General features: G+C 33.3%; 1 protein-coding gene across 4 annotated transcripts in view; it reads left to right on the plus strand.

Moving 5' to 3' along the window:
• Positions 1-24157, plus strand: part of LOC129758392 (hemicentin-2) — a 970424-nt gene that overhangs the window by 176208 nt on the left and 770059 nt on the right. Inside the window, exon 3 of one of the 4 annotated variants that reach the window (XM_055755895.1) lies at positions 21860-21903. The exons of the other annotated variants lie outside the window; for them this stretch is intronic. The gene's annotated coding sequence lies outside the window, so the exon portion shown is untranslated. The remainder of the gene's footprint in view (positions 1-21859; positions 21904-24157) is intronic. 4 annotated transcript variants of the gene reach the window in all.

Here is a 24157-nt window from a genome sequence, read left to right on the forward strand (position 1 = left end):
GTAAAAACCGTTTTAGAGATAACACAATGGAATAAACAAAAAGATAAAAATACGTCTGCTGAATTCATGTTGTTTCCAACATTTTGCTATGAGATAAATCAGCTAATAGATGATAATCTCTATAAATAAAAATATTAAAAAAAAAAACATTTTGTTATCAATAGATTTTTGATACATAGATAATTGATTCTTCTACAATTTTTCAAAGTTGGCTGTTTCGCGATTTTTTTTTAGAGTTTGAAATGTTATCCTTTTTATCTTATCTTTCTTGCAGTTTGCGATCAGTTTTCAGTGAACATTCACTGTTTGGACCAATTAAAAGTATATTCAATGGAAGGCAAATTGAATTGACATTCTAATGAAATAAATAAAATTTCGCTGAGATGTGTCACAAACATACGCAAATTATAAACTTAAAGTCATTCCAGAATTTTCAAGTATTGCAGCAGAGGGATGGTTTTGTGGGCTAGGAAAGCAAAATGTTAGAAGTTCAAAATTTTGAAGCCGAATTTTTTAAAACAACTTTTCCATATCTCAAACAGTTTTTACAAGAGATGGAATGAAAACTACGTTTTAAGACTACTTTTTAAAATTTTTGTAAGCTAAAAATTATTTTCGATATTCCATCGTATAGCTTTCAATTTCAGCTCTCATGTGCTTTAAAGGCATATTTTTTTTGAGTAAACAATATGTGACTTATAAAAGTTTCAATAAGGGATGTTTTTTTCTGATTTTTTTTTTATTTTTTAAGTGGAATTTCAAGGATGCTAGTGAAAATAATTAATGAAATGTTCGGAACATTATTTACTGACATCCAATTGTTTCTTTTGATGCATTTAAAAAAATGATAGCAGGGGAAACGATTAAGAACTATTTTACTTCGGGAGTGTTAAATTGACAATCTAGATCTGATTAGGGAGTTTTTTTTCTAAGCTGACAGGGAGCGTCCATGAAAAAAAAAACTAATGATTTATTGAGTACATTAGAGACCCCCAAAGATTTTTTTTGATGCGCCTGAAAAAAGTTACAAGCCTTAAAACTTCCAAAAGTGCCATGTTGGCATGGCACCCAAGTCCGTGGACTATTGTTAAGTTAAACACTGAATTTAAGTCACTTTTAAAATATTTCGAAAATGTTTGAAATGCAGATGCGTTTTATACATCGTTAAAAACGGTATGTCAAGCTGCAATGTACTAATCTTAGTATAATTTTCACTCGAAACAAGCTTAAATTGATCATGAGCTTTCCAGAAGATCACATGCCAAATTTCAGTAAGATCTGGCCATGGAGAGGGGTTGCTTGAGTCTCAAGCGTGAATGGGATCTGCATTGACTGATTTCTTTTGATGAATTAATGTCTTTAAGCCTTTATTGGGACAAATATTTTAGGCGAAGAATTAAACAAGATTGGAATAAAAACAAAAAAAGTTATTGTTGCTAAAACTCAATGCGTTAAATTCACTCATTACATGTTAAGTAGACGACCATTTGCGAGCAAAATACAATCTTTGAACCCCAATAACTTTTATTTTATAAGTACTATCGTGTTCCAGTCTTGGGTTCAAATATTTGTCCTAATCTCGAAAATATGTTTATAAAATGCAACCAGTCAACCCCCAATTTTACATTAAAGGTGATTTTCAGCTTACATTGTTCAAAAAAGTTGTAAACCAGTGTTATTGGATGTTTTTTTTTTTCATCCATCCAAAAATGGCCTTTTTCAACAATAAAGAAACAATTTTGATTTTCGATGGAGATATTTTATTATATTTATCATTTGAATGAAAAAATGTGAAATGTTTATGGATGATGTTGGTAATGATGATGAGAGTGTCTGCAATTTATCATCATTATAATGATATCCAAACAACCAAAAGTCCCATAAAGCAGGTACAAAAAAGCTAAGTCAGCCTCATCATATATATGAAGTACGTACGTGCTATGCAGTTCAAAATTTTAGTTCTTATTGATACTCTCAAGTTCCAAAACAAGTCTTTATGACCTTCTTTTCAGCCTCCAGCAGCCTTTTTAATCAGCTTAAAAAAATCGTAAATTGAGCAAAAAATTTCTCTCTATCTCAATTTCACTCTTGGCATCGGATCATATCAACTTCTTCTAATTATTTAATATTCAGTACATGGTGCCGCCATGATGCCACGCGCCGGATTTCAAATTTGCCAAGATTTGTTTAATTTGCTGCACAATCGCTTCTTTCCTACATTTCCTACATATATCACATCAGAATGATCGCTCAAGTATCAAATTAATTATTAAATATAAACTTCCCCGGCTTGGGGATCGAACCCTGACCTTCGTGGTGAGAATCGAACCCGCTATTACAAGACCACACACCACCATGTTGTTCTAACTGAAACTAAAACTCGAAGTGGTGACATGATTTTTGAGCATACCTGCAGGACGAAAGCACCTCAATGCACTTTTTGTGATTTATTAAATCCCGTTTAGAGCACTTTTGTGCCCTTTATGTGGCTCAAATCCCTTACAACGTGCATATAAAGTACTTTTGCAACTTTCAAGTTCATTGATGAGTTCATAAAGTTCACTTAAGGGAATTGGGCAGTTGATTTCCTTCGTCAGAAAATATGTAACTTTCAAAGCCTTCATTTAACTAATTATGTGACTTTTGGTTGCTTGGGTATGTATCTGTTTTAAATCTTATTTATAACCCATGGACATTTTAAATCATTTTCATTTCAAATAGCTTAAAAAATTTCTCCCTTATTAGAAAGCTGGACTCAAAAACGAAATTAAAGGAATTTAAATTTTGTATGTGCTTTTTTTTGTTTTATGTTATCTGAAAGAGGTTGAATAAGAAGAAAAACCAAATTTAGTTAAATTTAATGTTTCTGCATTAGAATATGTTTTAGTTTAAAAAAAAGAAGATATTTAAATCGTTTGGAAGAGTGAGGTATCCGGGGTAACTTTTTTCTTTGCTCCATCACTTCTTTTTTATAAATGATAAAATGAAAAAAATAATTATTTGGTTCAATATATTTCTAACGTATCATAAGATTTTTTAAGATTTTTTAAATAAATTATATTCCGAATTGTGACTGTTTGAAAAAAGTGTTATTTTTCAGACAATGAAAAAATGTGAGGAACCGTGAGTTGTGTATGATCGAATAGTTTCAAAAATCTGGCTCGTTTTGGCATTATGTTCGTCTATATCCCATTCGATAAAATTGACAGGATATTTTTCATAACTCTTCATTTGGCGCAAGCAAACTTTGCCGGTACGATAAATTAATTTTAACTTTAAGCTTAGTTCTTTTAGAAATGGGACACTTTCTCTTGCTGATAGTTCATCTATTAGGTATCGTACATTCAAAATTTTGACAGCATTTTGTTGCCAGTGTTTATTACTAACCGACCTTTTTTTTCTAAATTTTTAATTCACGCTTCTTTGAGATATTTTGCAAGAGAAAAAGAAAAAAAAAATTTGAACAGTTTTCTTCAATATCCATCATTATCAAATTGATAGCTGACAAAACTGTTAATTATTCAAAAGTATGCAAACACTGTCAAAAATGTCCATAAAATTAAAATCAAGCATTGGAGTGAAGCACATGATCGGCAACTACGGTTAAATGTCATCAGGGAAGTCAAGTCTCATACCAGAATTTTTAATTTTAATAAGCGAAAAACTAAGGGTAGATCGCTGAAACGTCCAAAAATTTTATCACCGATATGGTAAAAGTGTTGCCTAGTGATTAGTCATTCAAACCTAACCTCAAACAACTTTTTTTTCTAGTTCCAGAGCTCGTAAGCTGTATAACCGGTACCGAAACTATCGGACAGATGATTCCTGATGAACGACACAACTTATCAAATACCCTATTTTAAACAAATTCCAGCATTTCAATCCTATACCAAGTCTGCTCGTGGCAATTCCCGTGAATATTAAAGTATGTCTTTGCTGGTAATTTCAACAACAAATTTCAACACGAAAAATTTGGTTTTCGTGTTTTTTAAAAGCATAAAAAGAGTAATCTTGTATGTACCGTTCGCAATCTACGATTTATACTAACCGATTATACCTTAAGTTCAATTTCATGATGATTTTACTTTGTTATTGTCAGATTTTGCCAGCAGAATTTCCATTTAAAACGCCCAAAAAGTGGCTTAGAAATAATCAAATTTGTTAATTTTGAATCAGCTGTATCCACTAAATTACCTTCAATTTACTTTATTCGAAAAGTATTGGAACGAAAAGTAGTAGAAATTAAAGGAGGAAGATGTAGTCACTTGGAATATAGATTAGACGTAGTATAAAATTGAAAAAATAATCAATATTATAAGTACCAAGAATAAAGTAAATTTTTTTTTTTTACAAAAAAAAGAAAAATATTTTTTTTTTAAATTTTTCATAATTTATCATAAAATTTACTGCATTTCCTTCATAGAAAGTATTTATATCAAACGAGTGGTTTTTGAGATACACGCATTCGTAACTGTCCCATTTTTAAAAGAACGAAGCTTTCGGCATATGAGCATATTTTTGTTATTAACTTTATGATTCTCACCGATGCAATTTTCGGGTGATGGTTTAGTTTGGTAAGAAATTTTTTTAGCTAGGTAAATAAAAGAAGCATATGATGCGTATTTAAGTCTTCAACATATAGAAAAATATACTTACGTAATTCGATGACAATAAAAGTTGGATTGAGATTTTTATATCAACCTGAGATATTCAGAGTGGTCCACGTTTCCCTATGGCCCACAATACCTCACTCTCTCCTTCTGTAAGATGGCAATGGATGTATGGGAAAAATGATGATAGAACTTAAAAAAACGACCCGTGTAAAATTTCAGCTCAATCAGACTTAATTCAGGGGCAGGTTCAAAGTGCTCAATGTTTTGGTTTTTCAACTCTCAAAATCACCAAACAGGGGAGATCGAAAAATTTGTTTTGGTTCAAATCGACTTTCTGGGACTAGTTTTTCGAAAATTTAAAGAAAAATCCCGGAAAGAATTTTTTTTGTAAATTTTGTTTTCCAGATGTAACTAGATCTCCACGTTTCGTGCATTTTTAAGCCATTTGACATAAAAGATGAAATTTCGATTTTGCAATTTCCCTTTCGTCCCCCCTTTGGTGATTTTTTAAGGTTAAAAATCGCAACTATGAGCGTCGGATTGAGCTTAAATTTTGCACTGGTCAGTTTTTGGAGTCAATCTACAAAATGTATAAGGACAGTTCGTTTAAATAACATTTCAATTGATGCAATAAAGATCTATATATATAACAATTTACTCATGTCCGTGACTTTTGTTTAAGTCGATTACAAATTTATTACCAAGAAGAATTATATCCGGTATCACGTTCCTAACAAAACATGTTCCTTGATTGATGTACTACTCATCTAGAAATTGGAATAAAACAGAAAACCATAGCAAAAACAAATTTACCCCGCTGTCAATTATGGTTCAATTTGCGAAACCCGTCAAGAATTCCACTGCTGCTGCTGCTGCTGCTGTTCCTAGTAGGTTCATTCACTAGAAACGGGGGCCCAGCCAGAGCGCATCAAAAAATGACACGCATAATAAATTTCATGTCAACCTTGTGCGCCGCCGGAGTTCCGATAAACGAAATGGCATTCCGATCCGAGGGCAGATAGCCTCGATGCCGCTTGGTTGACTGATTCTGAGTCTGAATCCATCAGAAAAAGGGGTGGAAGGGGCGTAAATACGTGAAGAGGGTTGTATTTTTTTTTTAAGCCACCCCCTCCTAACAACCATCATCGTCCTTCCCGTGAAACGTACGGCTTCTCCAATCACTATTATAATATTTTAGTGTCATCGGAGACTGTCCACGCTCATAACTCCTGGTGTCAGTTCAATATCTCACGGTGAATTATGAACACCCTGGCGCGGAACGCATACGAAAGCAGTCAGCCAGTCTGAAACGTGTAATATGTGTGTGGATGTAGTCCCAACCAGCTTCCGTTTCGTACTTCCACGGACCCCAACCTCGATTCGTTTCGGATATCATCTCCATCGCAGGAGCTTCCTCGGTCTGATGACTTCCGGCAGAGGAGTTCGGTGGAAGTCCCAGAGCATGTGAGGGAGCAAGGGGTGGGTAAATACCTTTTTTTCTCTGTTCCATCAGCGTGGGGCTTCTGGGTGAATGTGCTGTCTAAGCAGAAGCACTCCCGGCCCGGTATATGCGGACAAAGACCACGGACGTGCCTCGGAGACTGGCTGCCGAAGCCTGTTAATACTCCCTGGAAGAGCGTTCGTTGCACATTAAAACATGTATTGCATCCCTTTATCATCCGTGGGATACACAATCACCGAACGTTTCTTACGATACTTGGATCCAACCCAACGAGACTTCCAGAAGGTTGGGTCGATGATGGTTCAATTGTCTTTAAAATGGAATCATAAGTTTTTCTCCAAATGAACAAACGGGACACTCAAGTTTGAATTTAATCAAATTTTGACGGTCGCCATGTAAGGATGGAATTCATCCTTCATACATTACAATCAACCACTTGCTAAATAATTCAAAAATTTTCTTTTCATGGCGACCGTAAACAATCTACACAAAAACAACAATTTTTCTTCAAAATATGACCCAGCCTCGCACGAACGCATTATTACCGGCATATTCCTGGGCATCGTGTTTCATTTTTTCCACGTCGCCCTGTCAGGTTTCGTGCTCCCATTTTGAGTTACTACTTAGCCCACACTAGACACTACACCATAGGGAAAATGATGAACGGAGCCATCGCTCCGTTAAGCTAAGGCTTAATTCGATTAAAACATGTCCTACCGATGCGTCGGAAACCCGAAGATATCGGGCGTCTTTTTTTTTTTCTCTTGATGCTGTCTTCCTCGGAGCACGTTCCTGATTGTGTATCTAATGTTCTTTATTGTTGAACGTTACAATGGATGAAATTGGGTTAGCTGTAATCCGCATTGAAGATAATTCCAAGATTAGGTTAATGTATAATTTATATCATGAATTGATAACTGAAAATTCGAACTACTTTGTTCAAATTCGGGGATCTGAGTTTTAAATTCATAAGATGGTTGCATAATTATAAAACGTTTACTATTTTTGTAAAGGCGGGAATCAGCACATATTTAAAAATGAATGTTTATCTGTCTGTCTGTCTTTTACCTATAGACTCAGAAACTACTCAACCGATCAACGTGACATTTGGCATTTCAGGGTTTTTGGGACCAGAGATGGTTTCTTTAAAAGAGCCATAGCCCTCAGTCTTGGTAGAGGTGGTGGGAGTGTCCCCATACAAAAATAACATAATATATCTATGACACAATCCGATTAATTTACAGGTGATTTTTATAAACTTTTCTACACGAACAAATTTAAACACAATTAATTGAATCATTTTGTTGCTTGACAGGTTTTATTAAATTTGGATGAGAAATTGTATTGAAAAAACCTTTTTTGGAGAGGTGAAGGGGTCCCATACAAATTCGTTGTAAATTTGTATGGGACCCCCGCTGCGCTTCAAGATGATATCGACAGATTACTGGCGTGGTGCAATATACATGGAATGGAAGTCAATGGCGGTAAGTGTAAGTGCATAAGCTTCTTTAGAAGTAGATCCTCAATCGTTTACGACTACGCTTAAAGTGGAAGCTCACTCGAAAGGGTAACCTCCATAAAAGATCTTGGGGTTACTTTTGATCAAAAGCTCACTTTTTCCCAGCATGTCGCGACGACTACAGCCAAAGGCTTTGCTTTGCTCGGTTTTTTTCGTCGGAATACGTCAAGTTTTGAAGACCCGTACGCATTGAAAACATTATTCTGCTTGCTAGTACGCAGCGTCTTAGAATATGCGGTTCCAGTTTGGGCACCCTACCACTCCGTCCACAGCGACAGGATTGAAAGAATCCAGAAAAAATTTCTGCGGTACGCATTACGCCGTCTGCCCTGGCAAGATCCCGTACGGCTACCTCCTTACTCTGAGAGGTGTGGCCTACTATCAATGACGCCTTTGAGTCAAAGAAGAAACTATCTGCAACGAATCTTCATCTACGATATTTTGACCAACGCTATTGACTGTCCCCAACTGCTCCAGAGTTTAAACCTCTACGCTCCAGCTCGACAACTTCGAAATCAGTTGATTTTTTGGTTGCCAATAAGCAGAACAGTATTTGGACAAAATCACCTCTTACACCGATGTTGTCAAGCTTTTAATGTTGTCTCGCACTTATTTGACTTTCATTTATCTAAATCTTCGTTTAAAAGTGCAATCCGTGATGTAAACTAATTTTTAACTAATTTTTAATAGTATTGTAATCTTATTCATGAGTTAGTTTTTAATATTAAGTCTGTATGGCAGTAGTCAAAGACTCAAATAAATAAATAAAATTACAGAAATCGAACGATTTTCAAATGAATAATAACAAATTTGGCACAAAATGAAGTTTTTGAAGCCATGAACTTATTTGAAGTAGTATCTTATCGGGTTTTTTTTTTTAAAGAAGGGCTTGTAAACAAAATAAATGGAAATTTGTTAAATTGGAACATTTTTTGAAATAATTTTCAAAAAAATTGATAAACCTAAGCGTTTTCTTTTCATGATATGAATTATTGATCTGGCAAAATAGTTTTGCTGCAAATAAAAAATTTGTTGTGTTTGAAAACTCTTCTCATTTCAATTATTGAAAGCTCCCTTATTACAGATACATGTAATCAACCAAAAAAAAAATTAAGTGTTTTTTTGAGATTAGTTAAATTTTATGAGTTTATGGAAAAACTTCTGTATCAAAATTTACTTCCACTTTTAAACATGGTTATTTTGATTTGTTTTATTCAATGAGATAATTTGTTGTGCAATTGTAATAAAGATTCTTCAATTTTTTTTAATGTAGCTAAAATACACAACCAACATAAAGCAATACACTTACCAAAGACACGAATGACATGAAAGTGTTAAAGCATGGGTGGCCAACATTTTCAACAGGCGGGCCAAATTTCAGAAATAATATAGGCTGGCGGGCCACAAAAACAAATTGTTCTGGAGTATTCAAAAAAAAAACAACAGATTTCTGAAAATGCTAAGGAAAAAACATTTGCCTCGGTAACATCGAGTTAAGATTCAACTTTATAAGTGAATTTTGTTACTTGCATATTTTAAGAAATTTCGCTCCATTTGAAAAATAGGAGAAATATAATGCAATACGAATTTATGTATGTTGTAAAGGAATTTAAAACCTCTTCGGTTTATTCATCCAAAAAATGTCAAATTTCCTGACAACATTGGACAACAGTGAATTTTATGGTCTCCAAATTAAAAAAAAATTGCTGTCCTTTTCAAAGATTTCAAGTTCACCGTTCTTCTCAGAAACATTTGATAGATAAATTAGGAAAAACTGCAAAATTGAATTGTTGAAAAAAGTAACGGTCACAAGCTTTTGACATTTGAAAGAATAATTATTTCAAAAATATTAATTTCACAAAGTAACATTAACTCAATCGAATTATTTTCAAATTTTCTATCATCTCGATTTGACAAGTGAATTAGGAAAGATTTCTTCAAACAGGGTGAATACGAATTAGATTGTTTTATTATCATTGCACCTTCTTTAAGTATTTTTTTTAAAGTCGTTCTTCTGAGAGATCTGTCAGTAACAAACCGGTTCTAGTTTAATTCTACTACCCAACTGCAAAATCTGTCTAGTTTTTCATCATTGATGTACACAAATACAAAGCACAATCCCAATTAAAATATATTTGGATTCGGTTTAATTTCAAAAATAAATCCTTTTCTGGAAAGTTGGGCAAAAAATTAAAAATAGGAAAAATTTACACAGCCAACTTTCAATATGTTACATAATTTGAAAAAGTTATTAAATTTTTATGGATGAACGATGGTTTTGAAATAGAATTCAAGTTACGAATGGTTCAAGTTGTTGTGAAAGTATAATTTCAATGTTGATGTTGATATGATTCGGTGATTTTTTTTAAATTTAAACAACATTGATAGGATCTTATGTACAATCTTTCTGAGGCTATCCAAACTCCTCAATATTAAAACTAGAGTCCGCTTGAACGCTTTTCGTACCAACGATATGTAGCCACCAAAACTTAATCGGAAAACATTGAAAAATGTGTGATGGAATTCACAGATAATGTGTTAGATGCCATACGATTTTGATTTTTAAAAAATTGTTATTTTAATCGTTTTTTTCTGTGACGGTTATTTTTTTGTAAAGGTCCCTAAAATTCAAAGGAATATAAGTGTAAAAATTATTGATTTTGAGTCAATAATGCCAAATAATTATTCATGTTTCAAATTATATTTGGTAGTTTTTTTTCAGATTTTTTAAATTATATTTGGATGATTTAACGTTCGCCAGAAAATTGCAAATGTATGGAAAATGGCCAATACAACAATTTAAAAGCGCGTTCTTTCGAAATTAGTTTTTAAACACTTTTATTCCTTTGCCTTATATCAGTTCCAAGAAATGTTCAGATCTTTGTTTTGAATTTAGCTAGTGTTGATTCAGATATATTTATCCTAATGATAAATGAAGAATAAAAAAACGTTCAGTTCTTAGAACAAGGGTTTTCCAAAATTAGCTTCCCGGGCCACAAAAAGTTGGTCGCGGGCCACATGTGGCCCGCGGGCCATGGTTTGGCCACCCATGTGTTAAAGTGTCTTTAATTAAGCCAAAAAAAATACACTTATCGAAACATTTCTGAGTGATAAACATCCGAATTGATTTAAAACGAGTTTTGTTGTTTTGAAAAACCTTTCCAATTATTGATGAAGTGACTCGTATCCCAATCATTTCAATTGCAGAATTTTTCCCTATATAAAATTTGCACTCGATATAGAAGAGAATTATGTTACGCGAAATATTTCTTTGTAGATTTGAGGTCCATCCCTCCTTCTAAAGGGAGATAGGAAAAGGGGCTCTCATAGATTTCCATGCATGACTTGAGAACTTATCGATAAAATAAACCAAGTTTTAAATGGGTAGTTAAATATTTGAAAACGAGCAATGATTTCATGATACTTTGGTTTCCTCACCATTCTTCGATTAGGGAATTAAAAAAGAAGAGAGTGTTTCTTAAAGCTTTCTACATAAGTCGAGAGCTGATCAAGCAAATAGAACCAAATTTGGCATGGTAGAGCATTGAAGGATGAAAAATGCTTCTATGATTATTTGAATCAATTGTTTAAAAATAAATTAGGCAAGAGAGGGTTATTGGTTTACGAAAAATATTGCTAGAACTGTTTCAGGCCCCTTATTCCTCATTGTGGGAAGATGAGAAAGGAGGATAGATGCACCAATCCTTTTTGATGAGGATAATAATACAGAATCAAGCAAAATAAAGTAAGTTTTTCAGGTTAAGGTATAGGGATAAGAAAAATATTTCTATGATGATTTTTTAAGGGAGATGCTTATCAATTACAAAATATGTATCTATGTTAATTTGAAACCTGCTCTACATTTGACGAGAATGAAGAAGGGAATTCCAAACAAGTAAAATTTACATTTTTGCATAACTAAACTGATTTTGAAACAAATAAAGGCTGAGTTCCAATTTGAGAATTCAAACTTAATTGAAAAACTTATTTAAGATAAGGTTTTGGAAACAGAAAAAGTCGATCATGAAAATCAGAATAAATCTTCTAAGTATTGCAGCTCGAAGCGGAAGTTGCAGCTTCCATTTTAAACAACAATTTTGAAACTTGAATTTGACATACTCTCATGACTCTCGTAACTCTCGTGACTCTCATTTGTAAGAGGGAAAATCCACTCAATTAAATAAATCGTTTTTCTTGTCAAATCTGGCATTGGTTCCAAATTTCTAAGAATTCTCATGCAAATTGTATGATTTTTATGAGGTTCTTGAAACTATTAATAAAACCATCTCTGGCCCAAAAAACTCTCGAGTAGAAAATGTCTCGTAATTCTGACCACCTGTTTTAAAGTGATGGTATCACAATAAATTCACCTCCACGTTTGACAATAAATTCAGGATTTATTTTGTTGCCAATTTATCAAATGGAAATTTTCAAATGTTACGATTTATTCTTTTTGGTATCTCATTGCACTCTTTACAGCATATTGATACATTTAGAAGCAAGCATGGAAAAAATCGCATCGAAGTACATTCAAATTGCAATCCGTGGTGGATTCGTTCAGTTCAAACTGACAATCGAAGCAATAGGGGAAGAAAAAAATTCACACACCAGAATGAACACTAACGATTGCAATGCCGAATGAATGAACTATTAGAAGTGTCGGGTAAACGAACCGATGGCCGAAACATTCGCCGCAGTTAACTGGATCGGTTTTTTTTTCACCACGACGTTCGTTGGATGAATTGATTCGCAAGTGATTGTCGAAACACATTCAGCAAACGATTGTACGATTGCATTCGCGGATGTTTCTGTAACCAGTAAAGGATTGCGCCATAAGGTTCTTGTTTTTTGGCTAATTTTGTGCGTGTTAAAGCCCCCGCGCTTGCTGACGGTTTTCTTTTCATGATGTTATTTTAATTTATGTTCAAATAACAACATTCAGCATATAGTAAAAAAATGAACTTTTGCACATTGCATTGATAACTAAACTGACAAAAGGGGGTTTGAAAATAGGAAGCAAGGACGTCGGCCTGGTGTCGATCAAAGCCGTATAAATTGTTTCAGTTGAATAAACGTCGTCTTAGCTGCTGATTTTCCGGTGCGGAATTCGCTTCTCTGTCCCAATGGAATACGAACGCGAAACATACGTATAAGGCTTAGCATTTTTATAGTAACATATTTCTATTGACAATTAATATTACATAAATGTTTCGAGTCAACACTCCACATTTTTTAATTTACCTCCGAAAACCAATTCGAACTAAATAAAACGCCTTCAAGTAGGCAAGCACGTAAACGCCTAAATGTAGGCAGATAATTGAGTGCTATGTTGGCTTACAATATTTATATGTGGGATTTTATAACTATTAGGTGACGCATATAAAAGTTATGATTTTGTATTCTGTATTTTTGCAATCTCAACATAATTAAAAAAATGTCCCAGTAGACAAAAGCTAAATCCCTACGCTTCGTGAACAAGAGTGGACATTTTCAAACCCCGCTTTGTCAGTTTAGTTATCTACGTAATGTGCAAAAGTCCACTTTTTCATTAACTATATGCTGAATGTTCTTATTCGAACATAAATTAAAATAACATCATGTGAAAAAACCGTCAGCAAGCGCGGGGGCTTTAACACGCACAAAATAAGCCGAAAAACAAGCACCTGATGGCGCAATCCTTTACCGGTTACAGAAACATTCGCGAATGCAATCGTGCAATCGTTTGGCGATTGTGTTTCGACAATCACTTGCGAATCAATTCATCCAACGAACGTCGTGGTGAAAATAAAAACCGATCCAGTTAACTGCGGCGAATGTTTCGGGAATCGGTTCGTTCACCCGAACGTATTAAAAGTTCATTCATTCGGAGTGCCAATCCGACCAATCAGCGGTCACCTGTTCACGCTCGCATCGCCGATGCTACCATCGTGAACGGAGCGGTGATTGAGAATCATTAGCGTTCATGCTGGTGAACGAATTTTTCCATCTTTGTTTAGAAGACAAAATTGGAATTCCAAATATATCGAAAACGTGTGGACATTTTTGAGTAATTTTTTCACAAAATTATTCAAGAAACTAAAAGAAACTGATCTTTCTTTATTAAAATTTTGATTTAATTTATTGCATTTTAATTCTTAACTATGCTAGATAAATTGCCGAAAACATGTAAAAAAAGTTATAAATCCAAATAACATATTTTCATGAATCTATTCCCAGCCACTCATTCATTCATCCCAAAGCCATTCATTGATCTGTTCTGGTAAGAGACAGAAGTATCTGAGTGAATCTTTGAGTTGCGATTCAAAAGAATTGTGAAATCACGACAATGGCGAAGTCGGTAAGATGAGCACAGATTTGCAGGGCTGCTGCTCTGATTGTTTAGAAATGGTTCCGACTTCGGTAAATAAGACAGAGATACTTGATTTGGCCTCCTGGTGGAAAAGATTTTTAAGACTGTTGATAGGTTTGTTTGCTTTGATTCGGCGTTCTGGTGAAAAAGACGGATTTGTTTTGGAAACGCAGAGCTTTAGCGCTGCTGCTGCTATTTTTTTGTTCTGATTTAGGCTTTTGATGAAAAAAGACGGATTGGCTAAGAAAAGCAGAATTTCGAGGCTGTTGCTGATTGTTTGTTATGGTTCGACCTTCCGATGGAGAAAGACAGTTAGCATTGAAAACGTAGATTTTCAATGCTGCTGATGCTGATTGTTTGTTTTGATTTGGACTTCCAGTGGAAAAGACGGCTTGACATAGGAAGCGCAGATTGATTAGACTGCTACTTCTGATTAATTATTTTGATTTAGCCTTCTGGTGGGGAAAGGTGGATTGACTTAGGAAGCATAGATTGTTAAGGCTGTTGCTGCGTTTGTTTTGATTTTGCCTTCCGGTGGAAAAGACGGATTGGCTAAGGAAGCGCCGATTTTTAAAACTGCTTTTGCTGATTTTTTGTTCCACCGATTAATAAGATGGAGAAGCTGGAAAATGGCAGATTGTCAAGGCTGCTTTTACTGATTGTTGGCATTGTTTGTTTTGATTCGGTCTTTCGATGGAAAAAAGGATTGGCTTAGAAAGCGCAGGTTTTAAGACTGCTGTTGATTGTTTGTTTGAATCGGCCTTTCGACAGAAAAGGCGGATTGGCTGAGTAAATTTTAAATTTTAATAGCTATTTTTTATTTTTATAGACTTTCTTTTTAAGACTTCTGCTGCTGACTGTGCGTTTTTGAAGAGGCCTCTGAACAGATTTTGAAGGCTACATCTATTTTTGTTGATGGTTACGGATGGATGGCTCAAAATTTGTTTCGAGAATGGAGGAAGTAGGAATGTATGTATGAGAGGAATTAAGATAAATGTTAAGAATACTTTAAAATAATTTTTTTTAAATTATGACATATTTAATTCAAAATAAGAGATAAAGGAACAAAATTCAACTTTCAAAAAATAATTATGATAACAAAAAAGTATAAAAAATATGTGGCAACACTGGAAGATACAAAGTGTGAACAATCCAGTCAATGATCTATTTTTGTGAGCGACAGACGTGTCTGAGTTGAGATTCATTAAAATTGCGAAGTAACGACAGTCTTGTTTGTTAATTGCTTGACAATGAAATTTTGTTTGCTCCATAATTTAAAAGTTTTGTTCTGAAAATAGATATAAACGATACGATTTGATGGAAAGCAATAATTTGTTGTAATGTTCCCGTTATTTCCAGAAAATTAGGGGAACTGGGGGTATAATGCCCAGTGTGGGCAAAACGCCCAACTGCAATATCTAGCTAGATATACACTTTTTTAAAGAATTCTGTACGTTATGCCCTTCTAATTAACAGTAGAAACCTTTTAAACAAAAAATTAGCATAAAATTTGTAATAAATTCCTGCAAAAATCCAAAAATATTTTTCAAGCCATATTTCTTGCAATTTGTGCCTTGACTTTCGTAAGGAATTACGGCATCTATCGTCAAAAAAATTACCTGACATCTGTTACAATGATGAACATTGGTCTTGAAAAGCATCACAAAACGAAAAATTTCCTAATTTAATTATTTTTTCTGTTATTTTGAACGATTTTTAATCAACATGTCTAGGTAGGGCAAAATGCGCCATGCCCGTTTATGTCTAAGCATGTTTCATACTTGTTTAAATGTATATGCAGTTTCATCATAACAATTTTAAAGATATTTATATGTTGTAATGGAAAACATAACTTGAAAATAAACGAATATATTTAAAATTCCTAAATTTAATATATATTTAATTAACTATTCACAAGAATTTCAGTATATCTGGCAGCACTGCGCGTAGCAATACATTTTTTCCATCTGTGAAGTAGAATAGAAGTTTTTTTACCTGGCAAACACTTTCGGAGGCACTTGAATCAATAAACACTTATTTAATGTTAAACGGCGCGATTGGGTACACACATATGCGCATTATGCCCCTACTGAATCTGAAATCCAATGTTCAACCTACTCTTCAAACTTCATTAAATTTGTGGCCTTTTTTGACCTTCCAGTTATTCTAACTATCAGATTTAGACGAAAAATAAACCAAACTTCCAAACACAATCGAAAATTAAAGTATATCTTTTCAAATGTACTCTAAAACAAGGCTTTTTTCTTAACGTGGGCGTTATGCCCCCTCTTCCCCTACTACATGAAGTTTTCTTCATTTACTACTGGTAAGCTTTTATTTGCCATGGATGAAGTGAAATACGTTCATATTTGTGCATTCGTGTTTGAACTATTTACCACCTATTTTAGCTTAAAATAAGAAGAAATTTAAAACACATTTATATTTTTTCGAGTTCCCCTTTCATTATGAAAAATTAAAATATTTCAAAAATAATGCTTATGAAAGCTTTTCCACGCAGAAAATCCAACAATTTCAAAACTTGGTTCTTTGATCTGTTTGTTTTTTTTTTTACTTAAAATAGTGCATAAAATGATTGATTATATACTATTGGCGTAACCCTTTCATTAAGTAACAAATTTGCCATTAAGGTATGAAAAAAGAGAAAAATTGAATTTTATTTCAATTTTTTTTCTTGATGTACAGATAATTTCCAACTGCTTAAAATGACTTTTAAGGGAAAATAAAAAATCATGAAATGAAGGGTTAAACTATTGTCCTTTTGATTTTCATTTTCCTTAAATATTTAAAATAAATTCAACTTTAAATAATATTCAAAAAAAAATTTCTGTGTCTTATCGTAGAAATTGCTTAAAATATTCAACTTAGAAATGAAGTTAATTTTATTTTTAAATATAATATTTTTGTTTTGAATTTGCCTGGCTAGGCAAATTTTTTTGTCTTGAATTAAAAAAATTTTTGCTGGAAAAAGAAGTTCCAAATTTCAAATCAAAACAACTATTTCATTTTGAAATGAAATTTTGTGATCTAATAAGTTTTATTATTAATATGATTTGGATTTTAGTAATATGGATAATTGTCAGAGTAAATTTAGTATTTTTTTTCATTTTTGATCAAAATTTCAAATTCTGAGCTAAGAATGCAAAATTTGGCTATATTTTCTGATTATAGTTAGTGTATTTATCTTTTTTTCGCGATTTGATCAAAAATTGATGAAAAATCAGTCGATACATGTTGATGATGATAACAAACAGTTTCATCAAAAACCAACGCTGTTTTCAAATCCCAAACCAATATTAAATCAAAAATTTGAAAATTTTTAGGTATTGCTAAGATTCCAAAAGCTTCGGTTAGTTTAAATTTAAATGAATTCTATAAAAAATATGCTACTTTCAAATTACAGCTCTGACAAACTATTTCAAAATTCATGTTTTATCACCGTAAGTTATGTTTGATAATAAAGTTATTGGCCTTATCGGTGAAAGTCATGTCTTATTCTGTAAGAACATTCGAAAGTTTTAAAATTTTAAAGAATAAAAAGCTTTAAAAAAATACGCTGAAAATATTTAGCCGAAAAATTAATGAACAAGCAATTTTAAATTTCTCTGTATAACATAGGGTGTCCCATTATGTCTAAGCACGATTTGAAATGAATAATTCAAATACAATCTAGAAGCAAATTAATTCTTTTTTTTTTTTCATTTGAGCAGGGTTGTACCAAAATCGTTCTCAAACATAATGGGACACCTTATAAATGGTGGAGAACTATTTCAAAACTTACACAAAGTCCTTTTGTCTTACAAATGTCATGCTAACAAATTTAGCGCCGATGTGGTCTAGTGGATAGGCTGGCGCGAGTCTGGTATTGGTACGCCAGGCGTACTGGGTTCGATTCCCGGTATCGGCAAGAAAAACTTTTGGGTTCGAATCCCATAAGTGGGCCGACAGGTAAGATGTGTTTCATTATATAGCTGAATATATAATTGGAATGTTCAATCAGTTGCCAGCTGGCCAGGTATATACACGGATGCCGGAATACCTGTAAGTAAACTAGCCCACCTGATTGATTCGTTCTTCCAAAATATACTTACATCAACATACGCAATACATTCACCACATAACAGTTCATACGAAGCCATGGGGTCCGGGTATGTTGGCGCGCTGCATTGGAGATTTGTCGAACCTAATAATCTAAGGAATGCATGTGAACCCATACTTTGGCAGAAACTGCGGTGAATCCGTGCACCCATGGTGGATTACCAACATACATACATACATACAAATGTCATGCTAACAAATTTCTCTTTTTCCATTCTAGGTGAATTACTCAACTATGGTTACCGGAAGTATGAATAAATGAAGGTTGGTTGATAAAATTTTCCTAAACTATACTAGGTAAACAAAAATAAAAGGAAAATCTATTCAAATTAAGTTGTTGGCTAGAGTTGAAATGTCCATAAGTCAGATTCGTCCTAAATCTTCAAACTTTCATCTTTTTCTTTTAAGATACCATCGCACATTAGACTGAGTCGATTTGGGATCATTTTTGAATTTCATAAACCCTGGGGTCTTAAAAGTTTTGTCTTGGTCCAAAACTCATCCATGATTTTTTGTAGAATTTTTTAGTAACGTGTTCATGAGTAAATTTGAACTTTTAGGTTTCTATGGGAAAATTGAATATTTTGTACTGAAAACATGAATTTCCATTTTCCACCTAATAGCTTTTTTGTCTAATAAGATACGAGGTTAAGGTCTTCGTGAAAGTTTTCCAGTGGAAAACTTCCTCTAAGAATTTCATAAATTGGTACAAAATCTGTCAGCTGGCTTTGTTTCACAGAAGAAACGAAAATGATGTTGACTTTTTAGTACAAAATATTCAATTTTCCCATACAAACCGAAAAGTTAAAGTTTACTCATGTAAACGTTAATTAGAAATTTTACAAAAAATCATGGATGAGTTTTCGACCAATACAACGCTTTTGAGACCTCAGGGTTTGCGAAATTCAAAAATGATCAAAAATTGACTCTGTCTAGTGGCACAAATTCGTCTATAGCTACAATTCATGCTCTTAAGAACCTGTTCATTCATCATTCAAATGGATTTGTTCGTCCACCGGATCGAATAGGAGGATCATACATATTTAATGGGCCCAAAAATTCCAAACCAATTTGAAAGTCTTGGGAGCAGAATCGGCAGCTCCCTGAAACTTCAATCCTCCATCTTGAGGAGTTGATTGTTTGTTTGAATCGGCCTTTCGACAGAAAAGGCGGATTGGCTGAGTAAATTTTAAATTTTAATAGCTATTTTTTATTTTTATAGACTTTCTTTTTAAGACTTCTGCTGCTGACTGTGCGTTTTTGAAGAGGCCTCTGAACAGATTTTGAAGGCTACATCTATTTTTGTTGATGGTTACGGATGGATGGCTCAAAATTTGTTTCGAGAATGGAGGAAGTAGGAATGTATGTATGAGAGGAATTAAGATAAATGTTAAGAATACTTTAAAATAATTTTTTTTAAATTATGACATATTTAATTCAAAATAAGAGATAAAGGAACAAAATTCAACTTTCAAAAAATAATTATGATAACAAAAAAGTATAAAAAATATGTGGCAACACTGGAAGATACAAAGTGTGAACAATCCAGTCAATGATCTATTTTTGTGAGCGACAGACGTGTCTGAGTTGAGATTCATTAAAATTGCGAAGTAACGACAGTCTTGTTTGTTAATTGCTTGACAATGAAATTTTGTTTGCTCCATAATTTAAAAGTTTTGTTCTGAAAATAGATATAAACGATACGATTTGATGGAAAGCAATAATTTGTTGTAATGTTCCCGTTATTTCCAGACCTACTACATGAAGTTTTCTTCATTTACTACTGGTAAGCTTTTATTTGCCATGGATGAAGTGAAATACGTTCATATTTGTGCATTCGTGTTTGAACTATTTACCACCTATTTTAGCTTAAAATAAGAAGAAATTTAAAACACATTTATATTTTTTCGAGTTCCCCTTTCATTATGAAAAATTAAAATATTTCAAAAATAATGCTTATGAAAGCTTTTCCACGCAGAAAATCCAACAATTTCAAAACTTGGTTCTTTGATCTGTTTGTTTTTTTTTTTACTTAAAATAGTGCATAAAATGATTGATTATATACTATTGGCGTAACCCTTTCATTAAGTAACAAATTTGCCGACAATTAAGGTATGAAAAAAGAGAAAAATTGAATTTTATTTCAATTTTTTTTCTTGATGTACAGATAATTTCCAACTGCTTAAAATGACTTTTAAGGGAAAATAAAAAATCATGAAATGAAGGGTTAAACTATTGTCCTTTTGATTTTCATTTTCCTTAAATATTTAAAATAAATTCAACTTTAAATAATATTCAAAAAAAAATTTCTGTGTCTTATCGTAGAAATTGCTTAAAATATTCAACTTAGAAATGAAGTTAATTTTATTTTTAAATATAATATTTTTGTTTTGAATTTGCCTGGCTAGGCAAATTTTTTTGTCTTGAATTAAAAAAATTTTTGCTGGAAAAAGAAGTTCCAAATTTCAAATCAAAACAACTATTTCATTTTGAAATGAAATTTTGTGATCTAATAAGTTTTATTATTAATATGATTTGGATTTTAGTAATATGGATAATTGTCAGAGTAAATTTAGTATTTTTTTTCATTTTTGATCAAAATTTCAAATTCTGAGCTAAGAATGCAAAATTTGGCTATATTTTCTGATTATAGTTAGTGTATTTATCTTTTTTTCGCGATTTGATCAAAAATTGATGAAAAATCAGTCGATACATGTTGATGATGATAACAAACAGTTTCATCAAAAACCAACGCTGTTTTCAAATCCCAAACCAATATTAAATCAAAAATTTGAAAATTTTTAGGTATTGCTAAGATTCCAAAAGCTTCGGTTAGTTTAAATTTAAATGAATTCTATAAAAAATATGCTACTTTCAAATTACAGCTCTGACAAACTATTTCAAAATTCATGTTTTATCACCGTAAGTTATGTTTGATAATAAAGTTATTGGCCTTATCGGTGAAAGTCATGTCTTATTCTGTAAGAACATTCGAAAGTTTTAAAATTTTAAAGAATAAAAAGCTTTAAAAAAATACGCTGAAAATATTTAGCCGAAAAATTAATGAACAAGCAATTTTAAATTTCTCTGTATAACATAGGGTGTCCCATTATGTCTAAGCACGATTTGAAATGAATAATTCAAATACAATCTAGAAGCAAATTAATTCTTTTTTTTTTTTCATTTGAGCAGGGTTGTACCAAAATCGTTCTCAAACATAATGGGACACCTTATAAATGGTGGAGAACTATTTCAAAACTTACACAAAGTCCTTTTGTCTTACAAATGTCATGCTAACAAATTTAGCGCCGATGTGGTCTAGTGGATAGGCTGGCGCGAGTCTGGTATTGGTACGCCAGGCGTACTGGGTTCGATTCCCGGTATCGGCAAGAAAAACTTTTGGGTTCGAATCCCATAAGTGGGCCGACAGGTAAGATGTGTTTCATTATATAGCTGAATATATAATTGGAATGTTCAATCAGTTGCCAGCTGGCCAGGTATATACACGGATGCCGGAATACCTGTAAGTAAACTAGCCCACCTGATTGATTCGTTCTTCCAAAATATACTTACATCAACATACGCAATACATTCACCACATAACAGTTCATACGAAGCCATGGGGTCCGGGTATGTTGGCGCGCTGCATTGGAGATTTGTCGAACCTAATAATCTAAGGAATGCATGTGAACCCATACTTTGGCAGAAACTGCGGTGAATCCGTGCACCCATGGTGGATTACCAACATACATACATACATACAAATGTCATGCTAACAAATTTCTCTTTTTCCATTCTAGGTGAATTACTCAACTATGGTTACCGGAAGTATGAATAAATGAAGGTTGGTTGATAAAATTTTCCTAAACTATACTAGGTAAACAAAAATAAAAGGAAAATCTATTCAAATTAAGTTGTTGGCTAGAGTTGAAATGTCCATAAGTCAGATTCGTCCTAAATCTTCAAACTTTCATCTTTTTCTTTTAAGATACCATCGCACATTAGACTGAGTCGATTTGGGATCATTTTTGAATTTCATAAACCCTGGGGTCTTAAAAGTTTTGTCTTGGTCCAAAACTCATCCATGATTTTTTGTAGAATTTTTTAGTAACGTGTTCATGAGTAAATTTGAACTTTTAGGTTTCTATGGGAAAATTGAATATTTTGTACTGAAAACATGAATTTCCATTTTCCACCTAATAGCTTTTTTGTCTAATAAGATACGAGGTTAAGGTCTTCGTGAAAGTTTTCCAGTGGAAAACTTCCTCTAAGAATTTCATAAATTGGTACAAAATCTGTCAGCTGGCTTTGTTTCACAGAAGAAACGAAAATGATGTTGACTTTTTAGTACAAAATATTCAATTTTCCCATACAAACCGAAAAGTTAAAGTTTACTCATGTAAACGTTAATTAGAAATTTTACAAAAAATCATGGATGAGTTTTCGACCAATACAACGCTTTTGAGACCTCAGGGTTTGCGAAATTCAAAAATGATCAAAAATTGACTCTGTCTAGTGGCACAAATTCGTCTATAGCTACAATTCATGCTCTTAAGAACCTGTTCATTCATCATTCAAATGGATTTGTTCGTCCACCGGATCGAATAGGAGGATCATACATATTTAATGGGCCCAAAAATTCCAAACCAATTTGAAAGTCTTGGGAGCAGAATCGGCAGCTCCCTGAAACTTCAATCCTCCATCTTGAGGAGCTTTTTTTTAAAGAAATCTTAACATCTCGAAAGAAGAACAGAATCCATCATCAAATAAACAACAGACAACAGGAGAGGGAAAAAAATTGCAATCGCTTAGAATTTTCCCAGAAGGTTTTTCCGTTGCACGCAATCATCGAAATGAAAGACAACAAAACAAGATCAAAGCTTTTCGCTAGGGTGCACACCGTTTTCGTTCGAGTCTTCGATGCTTCTTATTGGGAACTGCCACCACTTTTCAATATTCTTAGAAGGTTTTCTCCCTGGAAGTTGGTGTGTTCGTTTCTGAAAACGACGGTTCAATTTCAGTTCAAGAAAAGAAAATTTATTTTCAGAATATTGTGGACATTTTATTTTCGGAAAAAATTTCTGTTTAAATTATTTCAATTTTAAATAGAACACTGAAATTATCTTGAATCGTATCCCTTCTGAAGTTTTTTCAAAAAATTCTTGTTTGTTCTTGATTAACACACAGGCTCAGATTCCAAAAATTTTGCTGCCAGACATTACAAGACGAGTTTTAATTTCATGGCTCGTCAATTTTAATACACACCGTAAAAGCGAGCTCAAGCAGCAGCCGCGGATAATTTTTATCTTGAACGGAAGTTAATTTTAATCCGAAACCAAATAATGATTTAAATATTTACGACAGGAGCCCAGATGGAAGGTCCTCGAGCTGCTGATTACTTTCTCACGGTGATGGAAAATCTGTGTTTTTGGCGTGTCAAAAAAACATAGAACTTTATTCATAGAAGCTGATAAGTCAACGTTTCAAATTCATAGTTAGAATAACGGGGCAGCGAAAATAATAAAAACTGAATTTTTCAAGAAACCATCTCCAAGCACGCCAACTTTTTATGCTGTCTAGTCAAATTGCATGCGAAGCCTCGCCTGTAATCCGTCAGATTATAACCTCGAAAATACCATTCGCATACAGAAAATCTTCATCCCCTGGAGTGTGAAGAAGCAAAAAAAATACACCGTAGAATGGCAGAATTAAACTTTGGCAAACCAGTAGAAGCAGCATCGTTGGACCTTGGAAGCTATGCTTCGAATGTTTAAATGTTGCATAGAAAGAGGATAAAAAAAGGCATGAGAAAAAAAACCGACAAAAAGTGCCCCATAAAACCAACCAGAAATCCTCCTTCGTTAGCTTTCGACGCCACAAAAATTATCACCAACAACCAACGACGATAACCGCCCCGACTTTAGGTGAAGTACCAAAGATTCTTTTTTTTTACTACACGGGGTTTCCCGCTGAAAAGGTTCACGGCAACGGAAGGAAGGCCAACAGGGGAAGAAAAAAAATCCCGCCATTGCAACAAAAAGTACTTGCAAAATACTGAAGCGCAAAGATCTCTAAACCGCTCTCTATTGCTTTGGGTT

Source organism: Uranotaenia lowii, chromosome 3 (genome assembly GCF_029784155.1).
Source record: "Uranotaenia lowii strain MFRU-FL chromosome 3, ASM2978415v1, whole genome shotgun sequence".
Lineage (NCBI taxonomy): Eukaryota > Metazoa > Arthropoda > Insecta > Diptera > Culicidae > Uranotaenia > Uranotaenia lowii.